Raw genomic sequence first — 11,391 nt, forward strand, 5'->3', positions numbered from 1 at the left:
TTATTTTGTGTCTGTGTGTGGCCAGCTTAACCCACCAGGGGGCGGGGCTGGCTGGGATGTGGTGCTGGGGGATTGAACCGCAGTCCCAGTGCTTTGCTTAGCTTAGCTTGTTCTAAGTAGGTGCTTTAGACCACTGAGCCGTCTCACCAGCCCCATAAATTCAGAAATTTTAAATCTTTAAATATTTAGTGCCCACCCCTTTCTACTTGGGAATTCTAATTATATGAATACAAGTTTCTTGGTTTTGACACAGAATGAACTGTTATGACTGATCTGTAAATTCTTCATTTTTATTTTGAACAATTTTTATTGTTACATTCATTTAAGTTTGTAAATAATTTATTTACAATGTGCAATCTATCTTTAATCTCATGTTATGTTTTCATTCTAGAAATATTTCTCTAAAATTCACTGTTTACATCTCATATCTTTCACATTTCAATATTTGTCTACAATTTTTAATATATGTAATTATTGATTTTCAATAAAGTTAATTTAAAGAAGGAAATCTTCACTCTCATAGGATGGAAAATGCAGAAGTGGACTGATTCCTAGGTACATATGAATTACCAAAGCTGAATCAAGATGATATAAAAGTTTTGAATAATCTAATATCTGTCAATTAAGTTGAAAATATATTAAAAAAGCAGTAACAGAAAAACCCAGGTTCTGACGGATTCAGGCTGAATTCTACAAGAAACTTAGAAAAGATTGAACATCAATACTCCTAAAGCTCTTTAATGAATTGGAAAGGGAAGCATTCCTGGAGGCAAGCATTACATGATACCAAAAACCAGAGAAAGACCCAACCAAAAAGAGATGATATGAAATACTTGGAAATAATTATTTTTTTTGGCAGTACCTGGGATTGAACTCAGGACCCTGTGCTTGCCAGGCAAGCGTTTATTCTACTGAGCTCTCTCCCAGGCCCAAAAATTCAGAAGGATTTTTCTTTTGCCCACTCAGGATGCCTTAAGGGCATGTCTGGTGAGGTATAAAGATCTGGGGATCAAATCACAGAATTCTGAGCCTGATTTCTTTGCTTAAGCAGGCACTTAAACAACTAAGCTGATGGGCAAGCCCCTAAAATTTCAGAAGGATTTTTTTTTTGTCTGGCTCAGGATGCCTTAAGGACAGGTTTAGAAAGGCATGAGGACCTGAGGATCAAACCACAATACAATGAAAATTATAGTACCCTGAAAAAAGAGATAAAAAAGGATTTCAAAAAATAAAAAGACATTTCTTGCTCCTGGATAGGAAGAACTAATATTGTAAAAATGGCCATACCCCCAAAAACTGTTATACATATTATATGCAATCCTGATTGGTATATCATTAATATACTTCACAGAGCTACAGAAAACATTTCTAAAATTCATCTGGAACCAGAAGAGACATAGAACAGCAAAAGCAATTCTGGGCAATAAAGACAAGGCAGGAGGCATCACAATTCTTGACTTGAAACCATACTACAAAGCTATTATGACAAAATCAGCACAATATTGGGACAAAAAAAACCAAACAGATTTGAGGATCAATGGAACAGATTAGAAGATGCAGGCACAACTACAAACACACTCAGCTGTCTTCTCTTTTACAATGGAGTGAAACAGGTTCACCAGAAAAAAGGTAGCCTCTTCAACAAATGATACTGTAAAAACTGGCTTTTTTCATTGTCCCAAATTTATTGACATTACAGTGTAGCAAAAAAGATTCAAACAGCTCCATGTAGTGTTTTGAAATTCATCCCGACGGTAGGCTGTGTGACCTGCAGGTTGGAGAGGCTGCCGAGGTCCAAAAACTTCAGCATTTCCTTAGTGTCACGGTCTACTTCAATGATTTCCTGATACAAGGCTGAGGCCTCAGGGATGTAATTATCTCTCCTTTCTCTCTTCCCCTCCTGCAACTTGATGGAGATTCCCCACACAGGGCTCCTCTGTATTCACTTCATCAGGTGTGTGACACAGCCTGCTATCTGGTCGTGGAGCTTCTTGCTAGGGATGATGGTGATTTCCTTGCACACGCGCTTGTTGGTGTGGAAGTAGTTTCCCAGGTGCGTATAGTACTTCTCAATGATGACACGGGCTGCCTTCTTCACTTCAGTGATATTCCACCATGCCTGAGTCTGAAGTCTTTGGACAGAGAGCTGTCAGCAGAAGCTTATCAGATACAAAAGCTGCATTTCTTGTTACATAGGTCTTGCTTTATCTTGGTCTTAACTATCCAGCAGAAAAGTCCATTAAAGAAAAAAATGGTTTATTGTGATTGATGTAGTTCATGGTCAGCTGGATCTAAGACAGAAATGGCATAGCAGAGGGCATCATGAAGGAAAAGCTGTTCACATTATGGTGGCCTGCTGAGTGACTGGAAGGATGACTGACTGGACTGTCGAGAAGGCTGCTGGAGGTGTTTCAGGCACAGCTAACCTCTCAGTCTGTATCCCTGCCTCCAGCTTGCTTCTCACGGACTCATCATGAAACCTCTCCCGCCATCAACAGGTCCTGTAGCCAAAGGACTCAGAGAAGCAGGCCCGTGCTTGCCCCAGAGGTTTTCAAACCCCTAAGTTGCTCAGAGGCACCACTGCAAGCCCAAAGCCTCTTTATTTTTTATTTTTTTTTAAAAAACCAAAATTTTATTGATAAACAGCAATGAGACAGTTTCAAATCAAATCGGAAGTACAGTTTCAACAAATAACACACTGCATATATTCTTCTTAGTGGTTCATTGCTGTACAAGATGCAGACTTGAGATCCTATTTACAAACACCATTAGAACAAATCATTCTATTCATTAAGAGAATGCAACTATATATCTATCCTAACCACTTTGAATACACAGATACAAAATGGATCTTCATCTGTATACCCTATTTTTCTAAGTTCCGTTACTGAATATTCTAGGTGTGTAAACTCAGCAAAATATTCTAAAAGAGTCCAGTAGACCATAATAGCATTGGGTCTTCTGTTTACCTTAATGGTAGAAGGTTTTTTTTTTTTTTTTTTTGGCTCGAAATGCCTTTAGGGCATTTCTGGTTTTCAGTGACTGTCTTGTTTCGAACCAAAGAAGCTTGAGCTTGAGGGCTTTGCTTAAGCAGGCATTTAAACAACTGAGCTATGGGGCAGACCCCCCCAAAGCCTCTTTATTAAATGGTGGTGGGAAAACTGGCTCTCTACATGTCAAAAACTAAAATGACCCTGGTCTATCACCACACACTAAACTAATGTCAGAATGGATCAAAGATCGAAACATTAAAATGAAAACACTAAATCTCCTGGAAGAGAAAGTAGGAGAAAATCTTGAAGATATAGGGGTATGCAAACAGTTCATGAACAAAAACCAAACTGCCTTGGAAACACTTGAAAGGATTAACAAATGGGACCTCCTCTTATTCAGATGTTTTGCACGTCAAAAGAAATTACCAACAGAGTGAAAATACAACCCACACATTTGGAAAAAATAACCAATAAGCATTCACAGGCCTTCTCTCTAGAATTTATAAAGAATTAAAAAACATTAGGATCCCCAAAATTTAAAGACCCAGTCCAGAAATGGGCATTAGAGAAGAACACACATTTCTCAGAGGAAGAAATATGAGAAGCTAATAAGTACATGAAAAAAATGTTCCACATCACTAGCCATCCATGAATGCAAATTAAAACAGCATTGAAATACCATGTCACCCCAGAAAGAATGACTATCATAAAGAAATCAACCAATAACAAATGTTGGAACAGCTGCAGGGAAAAAAAGAACATTTCTCCACTGCTGGTGGGAATGTAGACTGGTGCAACCATTATGGAAATCAGTGTGGAGACTCCTTAAAAAACTAGGACTGGAAATCCCATTCAAACCAGAAATGCCCCTCTTGAAATTTTCTAAAAAGAACTGAAAACATTATATCATAGTGATATACGTGTGGTGCTTTTATACAACTGATTATTTCTCAATCCCTCTTTTTTTGGGGGGGGTGTGTGAAACCGGGATTGAACTCAGGACCTTGTGCTTGCTAAGGGAAGCGCTTATTCCACTGAGCCATCTCCCCAGCCCCTCTAAAATGGATTATTTCTGAGCCATAAAGAATAATAAAGTCAGCCTTCATGTGTAATTGGTTGCAACCTGAAGATATACTCATAAGTAAAATAAAACAGACTCACGTATGGAAATATCATATAATCTCCATAGTGTAAGAATTCAAAAGAAGAAATGAAAATTGAAAGATACAACACAGTTAAATGGAAGGTGAGGGCCACCCAAATAGCTAAGCAGATTAAAGCTTCTGCAATTAGGCACACAAGCCAGGGCTTCGATCTCCGGGCCTACCATGCCACCCCCACCTGTGGTGCAATGAGATCTCAAATGAGACTGGGCATGGTGGTGCCCACGTGTAATCCCAGCTCTTGAGAGTTTGTAAACAAGAGCATCACTTTGAGTCTGATCTATTAATGAGACCCTGAACAGCCTCTGGACCCTTCCCTAAAATACAGAAAAAAAATTAAAAAAAATAAATGGAAGGTGAGAACTTAAGGATTAAACAATGAAGACAGAGAAAGTAGAAAAGTTAGGAAATATAGCAGGGGTGAACCATGGATTTATATGAACAAGATGGTCAAGGCAATGTTGCAAGAATCTCCATAAGGTTTTTGAAAATAACAGATAATGGCTAGAATTCTCACCCTGACCAACTCTGTATGCTGATATTTGTGCTAAGCCACTACAGTGAGGATAGCAATGTTTAACACTAAAACCATACTTGAAATACTTATCATTATGGTCTTCAAAATGTGTACTGCTTCTAATGTTATATCAGTTATTGCTATAATCTCTTTAAAGTAAATGTTTTTGGGCTGGGGAGATGGCTCAGTGGAATAAGCGCTTCCCTGGCAAGTGCAAGGACCTGAGTTCAATCCCCTGTTCTGCAAAAAAATGTTTTTAAAATGAAAAACTCAATAAGTAAAACAAGAAACAAGAAAAACAATGTCATAGGACTGTCCTGCTAATATGTCATATATTTTTTTTCTAAATTTCTTTGTAAAAATGTGTATTTGTTTTGTTTTTACATTCTATTGGGATTTAAACTTTAGAATATCCATGGTTATTGGAAAATACCAGTTTCATATTATGTCTAAGGCAATTGATACTCAGACAGATAGTGACATTAAACTCAAATACCTGTTAATAGGATAAGTTTCTTGTGAATGTTGGCTAAAGACTGCAGAACAAAAATTAGAGAAAAAGAAGGGCTACAAGGATATCTAATATTTTGGCCTTAGCTCTTCAAGGTCATTGAGGACTCAGGCCATAAAAGAACCTGTGCTATGATGTCCTGTAATTCAGTGGTGTCCCAAGTTTTTTGTTCAAGGAGATTATGGTGCTACGGAGGAAAGTGATTGACGATATAGAGTGTGCCTAAGAAGAGTCACCTAGAGAGAACAAAAAATCTTTCCATCTTTGACAGAGAACAAATGCTTCAAGCAATGTCTATGACTCATCCAGATGGCTGACAGTGACAAAAGATCTACAGGCTGCTCTACATGGCTTCAGGATAAATCTTGAGGATATTTGACTGACCCTGTCAAATACAAAAGTTACATTTTTAGTCATATAAATGTTGCTTTAATTTGGTCTTAGTCATCAAGCAGAAAAGTATAACCACAAGGTATAAAAAGTAATGCCATATTTATATGCTGAGCTGTGAAAGGCTCAAGTCAACAACTTCAGACAATTACCAGCTCTGCTAATAACCCACAGCTATTTCTTTTTTAGAAATGTTTTTTGGGGACCTGCCCCTTAGCTCAGTTTTTTTTTTTTTAAACATTTATTTATTTAGTGTGTGGGGGGGTGGCCAGCTCAGCCCACCAGGGGGCACAGCTGGCTGGCATGTGGTGCTGGGGGATCGAACTGTGGTCCCTGTGCTTTGCCAAGCTTGTTCCAAGTAGGTGCTTTAGACCACTGAGCCATCTCTCCAGCCCCCCACAGCTATTATGGACTATTGGACTATATTAGGATATTTTGGTGAATTCAAGTAACTATAATATTTGAACTGGCATCAAGTATGAAAAGGTCCTTTAAGACTTCTCCAAATACAGCTTCTCGAACATCAATGAAACATTCATCTCTGATAATACAAAACAAAAAAGGGGGATGTAAATGAAAGATCGTTTTATTTTCTTTCTTTTTTTCTGGGTGGAACCAGGGATTGAATTCAGGCCCTTGTGCTTGCCAGGGAAGCACTTATTCCACTGAGCCATCTCCCTAGCCTGAAAGACCATTTTCTAGTGAAAAAAAAATATATGTATATACAAAATAGGTTAGATATAGAGTTATTTTCACTTAGTTCAATGAGAAAAATGATCTGTACTGATGTTGTTTAGACAAGAGACCATGTATTCATCTTTTACTCTGAATAGCTACTATGAATACAACAATATGCAATATATTATTTATTGTAACTGTCCTACTAATCTGTTTTGAAAATCTCTCATTGTTTTCTTTCTCATTAAAATTAATAAAAATATAAAAATGTGCTATTTAATAATATTGACATGAAGAAACTACATGTAGACATGCAAAAAATCTAATAGCAAAACCTACAGCATCATTATAATGAAAAAAGTTCAGAAAAAATAGCATAAAGTAAATTTTAAAATTTTATAATGTGTAATAGTACTAATGAAAATGATGTAACTGGAAAACGTAAATTGCACAATGAAACAATATTTGAAACAACATGAAGAGAATGAGGAAGAACAAAAAACAAGATGAAAAGTTCAATGAAATAATGAAGTTAAGTAGAATTAAGTAAAAGTAATGAAGAAAGAAATAAGAACAATAAAACAAAGAGCAGAATAAAGAAAAACAGAAGGGCCCGAATGAAGGAACTGAGTCTAAAATTTGCTTTTTGTTCAAATTTTTTGTTAATTAATGTTTTTCAGAGCCTATGATATTAAAATACATGCAATGTGGAGGATGGTGAGTGAGCCACAGTTAGACCTATTTGTGTTTCTTCAAGCACTATTTGCTGTGTTAATGGTGAGACCTGCACTATTTTGTTGATGGACTGGGCTTGTAACTAATGTGTTGTGTGCCTCAGAAGTAGCTACAAAGGAGCTTTTAGTGTTTGTGCCCCAAGCTGCTGCTCTCTATGAGGCACTCTACTTGCTCTGTAGGCCTGTTTTGCACTTGTTTCATGATGTAAACATCCAAGGCAAATGTAACCTTGGTCATGTTGGCAGATATGAAAAACAGACCACTGAGGTCTTCACTGGATGTAGTCACAAAGAGACCCAACACAGGTCCTACTCCTACCACTTTCAGACTCAGGCTCTACAGAAAATATGTTACCATCAACCTGGCTTGACTCGGTGGAGAGTGGAAGTGGGGTTCTCTGCAGCCTGAGTTCACTGCCATTTCAAGGTCTTATGGTATTTGATACTCTCCACCCCTTCCATGAGACTATCTTCTGTGGTCTTTTTCCATTTAGCCATTATTGTGTTGCTATCCTGGAAACCCTGAAGTATAGTTGATCTGTGGCTTCTGATTCTTAGAGCAGTTCAGTCTTAAAAATAAAAACGTTCCACTCTACAGTTCCCCACAAATCCCTCCCAGTGGTGAGAACTTCTACCACGTTCTCCGGACCACCAGAATCAGCCCTAGCAAAGGTCAGGTGAGTGTGTGGGAGAGCTCCTGGCTACCCTGTGCCAGCAGGACCAGTCCCATCCAAGCACAGGTGCAGCATGGGTGAGATTCTCTTCTGCCCCCTTAGGAACCCTCCACCACGACGCAGTCCCCCTCTACGCCCCCCCAGTGAGTGAGATCTTCTGGCACGTTCTTGGGACCCCCAGATCCAGGGCTAGCCCAGGCCTGGGGAATGTGTGGGAGAGCTTCCTTTCCCACCTACTCCACTTTGTTCCCTTCAGACTCAGCTCAGGCCTGGCATAACAGGCCTGGGATGAAACTCTGTAGCTACAGTCCCTTCAGAGAGAGTAGGGGACAGAACCACCTAGCTAGTCCAGGAGCAGAACATCTTGCCAGAAGGACACAACAGGTTCACTCCCAAGGGCAGCAGCAGGAAGGAGCTGAGCAATGCAGCCAGACCCAAGACAGGCAGAGCTAGATAAACTCAAACTTTGTAGATCTGCCCCTGAATTTCAGAAGGTGCTAAGGTTATAACTGCAACAAAGATCTACAACAAAGGTCAGAAGACAGTGCTACACAAAATGACAATGAGAAGGAGCAAAATGCAATCTTAGAACACAAGCTCATGCATAACAAGTGCAAAGGACACTCGCACAGAACAAACTGGAAACCACACAGCCGAAATCAATGAATCAACAGCTTCCAAAATAAATAAACAAGTGCAGAAAGGTATAGAGGAACTCAGATTGGAAATGAAAAGAGACATCCCTGAATTAATAGCATCTGCACTAAAGAATCAAATGCAGAAACATATGGAGTAAACCCAATGCCCATCCAGAACAAGTGCAGTGGACAATAGCTCAGAAGAAATTTATGAATTAATAGAGTCTAAAGTAAATAAGCAACAGCGGAAATTATAGAGGAACTCAGAGAGGAATTCTTTTCTGAAATAAACAAGAATTCACTGAATTCACAACATCTGAAGTAAAGAATCAACTACAGAAACATAGGGAGGAAACTCAATCTGAAAAAAGTCTGCAGTAAAACAATTAATAATTGCTTCTAAAGAGGACATCAATAAAAAAAAATAGAGAGTATTACAAAAATGACAGATTCCTTGAATGAGCAATACAGGAGAGAAACAGATCACATGAAGCAGAGTCAAAGAGATATAGAAGAACTTAAAATCTCAATCACAAGCTTGGAAAATAGTTTGAGGGAAAGTAAAGACAGAGTTTCAGATCTTGAAGATGGTGGGGCAGCTAGTGAAAAGGTAAGAAAAGATCTCTTAAAAACAAGTAGGATGCAGGAAAAAATAATTCATTACTTGTAAGATGATGCAAAGATGAACAATGTGAGATTAATAGGCATCAGTGAGAAAGAAGGAGTCCATGTAATGGACATTAAAAAAATATGGGCAGAAGTAATAGCAGAAAACTTCCCAAATATGAGGAAACAATTTGACATTCAGGTAACTGAAGCATACAGAATGCCAAGGAACCTCAACTCAATTAAAAACACACCAAGACATATAATAGTCAAGATCCCAGAAATCCAGCACAAAAATAATATACTGAAAGCTGCTACAGAAAAGAAGCAGATCACATTCAAAGGAAAATCCATCAGAATTACAGCTGACTTCTCTTCACAAACCATGAAGGCAAGAAGAGCATGGAGCAGAGTACTTCAAGTCCTCTATGAAAATAAATTCCAACCCAGACTTGTATACCCTGGAAAACTCTCTTTCAAGTTTGATGGAGAAGTAAAATCCTTTCATGACAAAGAACAACTAAAGAATTTCATGATCAGGGGCTGGGGAGATGGCTCATTGGAATAAGCGCTTCCCTGGCAAGCACAAGGGCCTGAGTTCAATCACCGGTTCCGAAAAACAAAAAACAAAACAAAACAAAAAACAAGAAAGAAAAGAGAAAAAGGGGGGCCTGGCCTTAGCTCAGTTGTTTAAGTGGCTGCTTCCACAAAGCTGTCAGCCTCAGGTTGCTGTAGTTCGATCCCCACAACACTCCAGCCAGCCAAACCACCCCTCAGGGCATTCAGATCAAAACAAACAAACAAACAAACAAACAAAAAAAACAAACACCTTATGGGGCTGGTAAGACGGCTCAGTGGTCTAAAGCATCTACTTAGAACAAGCTGAACAGAGCACTGGGACCGCGGTTCAATCCCCCAGCACCACATGCCAGCCAGCCCCGCCCCCTGGTGGGCTGAGCTGACCACACACACATACACACACACACACAAACACACACACACACACAAATAAATAAATTTTAGAAAAAAAAAAAGAAAAGAGAAAAATAAATTCATGATGACAAAGCCAACTCTACAAGGCTCCTGAAAGATGTTCTAGAGAGGGATCAAAATGATCAGAACTCCACGAATGAGATTAGAAGCAACTAACTAAATAGGGCAAGCAATTAAACACAGGAGAAAAAGGAATAACCAACAAAAGGTAAATAACATGGCAATCATAAGTCAATACATCTCAATTATAGCCATCAATGTTAATGGACTCAATTCATCAATTAAGAGAAATAGACTGTTACAGTGGATTAGGAAACAAAATCCAACAATATGCCGTATACAAGAAACACATTTAACTCATTACGACATTCATAGGCTGAAAGTCAAAGGATGGAAAAGAGTACTACAATGTCCCAGCACCTCAAAAAAAAAGCAGGGGTAGCAATCTTATTCTCAGAGAGTCTGAACTTCAAACCACCAATGATCAAGTGAAATAAAGGAAGTCAATATACACTGGTTAGGGCAAAAAAAAGAAGAAGTAACATTCATAAATATGTATGCACCAAGAACGAGAGCACCCAACTACATAAAGCAAATTTGTTTTTTTTGTGGAACCGGGGATTCAACTCAGATCTTTGCACTTGCCAGGTAAGCGCTTATTCCACTGAGCCATCTCCCAGTCCCCATAAAGCAAATCTTAATGGACATGAAAAATCTAATACTAATACGACAGTCTTAACAGGAGACCTTAACACACCCTTATCCCAAAAACAAAAGTCAACCAGACACGAAATTAGCAAAGAAATTACAGAATAGAACCAGAACTTGAAATAAATGGACCTGGACATTAGGAAAACAGAACAGGAACACCCTAATGCTACATCTTGAACAACTAGAAATGAAAGAGTAAACCAAACCCAGAGTCTGAAAACGGGAAGAATTTATAAAAATTAGAGCTGAAATTAATTCAATTGAGATGAGGAAAACACTTCAAAAAGGTTTAAAGAATTAATGAAACAAAAAGCTGTTTCTATGAAAGATTAAATACAATTGATAAGCCCTTAGCTAACTTCATCAAAAACAGGAAAGAAAAAATTCAAATACAAGCAATAAGGAATGAAAAGGTTGTAATTACCACAGACCCAGTGGAAATTCAGAAGATTATCAATAGCTACATTGGGAATCTTTATTCTCACAGAATAGAAGACACAGAAGAAATGGACAGATTCCTAGAAAGGTACAAATTACCACAATTGAATCGACAAGATATAACCACTCACAATAGCCCAATAATAGAGCATGAAATACGAGATGTAATAAAAAACCTACCGAAAAAGAAAAGTCCAGGTCTGGTTGCATTCATGCTGAATCCTACAAGAATTTTTTTTTCAAAGATTTATTGATAAACAGATAGCAATGAGACAGTTTCAAATCTAATTGGAAGTACAGTTTCAACAAATAATACACTGCATATATTCTTCTTAGTGGTTAATT

General features: G+C 38.2%; 2 pseudogenes; both read right to left on the reverse strand.

The window, feature by feature from the left end:
* Positions 1-7,224, reverse strand: part of LOC101587314 — a 10,083-nt pseudogene extending 2,859 nt beyond the window's left edge.
* On the reverse strand, positions 1,715-2,472 carry LOC105741310 (annotated as a pseudogene).
* Positions 7,225-11,391: the final 4,167 nt, after the last annotated feature.

The sequence above is a fragment of the Octodon degus genome, unplaced genomic scaffold (assembly GCF_000260255.1).
Source record: "Octodon degus isolate 3935 unplaced genomic scaffold, OctDeg1.0 scaffold00419, whole genome shotgun sequence".
NCBI classification, from domain to species: domain Eukaryota; kingdom Metazoa; phylum Chordata; class Mammalia; order Rodentia; family Octodontidae; genus Octodon; species Octodon degus.